Raw genomic sequence first — 637 nt, 5'->3', positions numbered from 1 at the left:
TTATAAAAGGTAAGTGAATAGAATTTACATTCATACCTCCCAATTGGCTTTGAAATGATGCAATTTGTGCAGATAATGTGGCAAACATATCGACTTCATGTAGACCCATTGTTCTGTTCGGCATTGCTCTCTCATTAGGTCTTTAGTAGTTATTGTTGGCCATCACCTCAAGTAATTCATAAGCATCTTCTGGGGTCTTGTTATTTAAGGCTCTGCTTGCTACCACATCTATTACAGTTTGAATATTTGGTAGCAACCCATTGTAAAATGTTTGGACTTGTATCCATAACGGTAGACCATGATGTGGACATTCCTTTAACAACTCCGTGTACCTCTCCCAAGCTTCATAGAGTGATTCATCATTTCCTTGCACGAAAGAGGTAATGTTGTTTCTCATTTTTACCGCTTTCTCTGGAGGGAAGTATTTTGTAAGAAACTTCTGAGCTAATCTATCCCATGTGGTGATTGTTCCAACTTGGTGTGACATGAGCCAACCTTTCGCTTAATCTCTTAGTGAAAATGGGAACAATCTCAGCTTAATTGCATCATCAGTCATTCCATTAACCTTGAATGTTTCACATATCTCCAGAAAGCTAGCAATATGGAAAATTGGATCCTTATATGAATTTCCACCAAA

At 37.8% G+C, this 637-nt stretch overlaps 1 non-coding gene across 1 annotated transcript; it reads left to right on the top strand.

Annotated features, from left to right (window-relative positions):
- The first annotated feature begins 293 nt into the window (after positions 1–293).
- LOC116133590 lies at positions 294–400 on the top strand. Its single transcript, XR_004128589.1, has one exon. It is a non-coding gene; the product is annotated as a small nucleolar RNA R71 (small nucleolar RNA).
- Positions 401–637: the final 237 nt, after the last annotated feature.

This window comes from Pistacia vera, unplaced genomic scaffold, assembly GCF_008641045.1.
Source record: "Pistacia vera cultivar Batoury unplaced genomic scaffold, PisVer_v2 Contig1000, whole genome shotgun sequence".
NCBI lineage: Eukaryota > Viridiplantae > Streptophyta > Magnoliopsida > Sapindales > Anacardiaceae > Pistacia > Pistacia vera.
The sequence above is the reverse complement of the archived record's forward strand: the minus strand, read 5'-3'. Positions and strand labels throughout refer to the sequence as shown.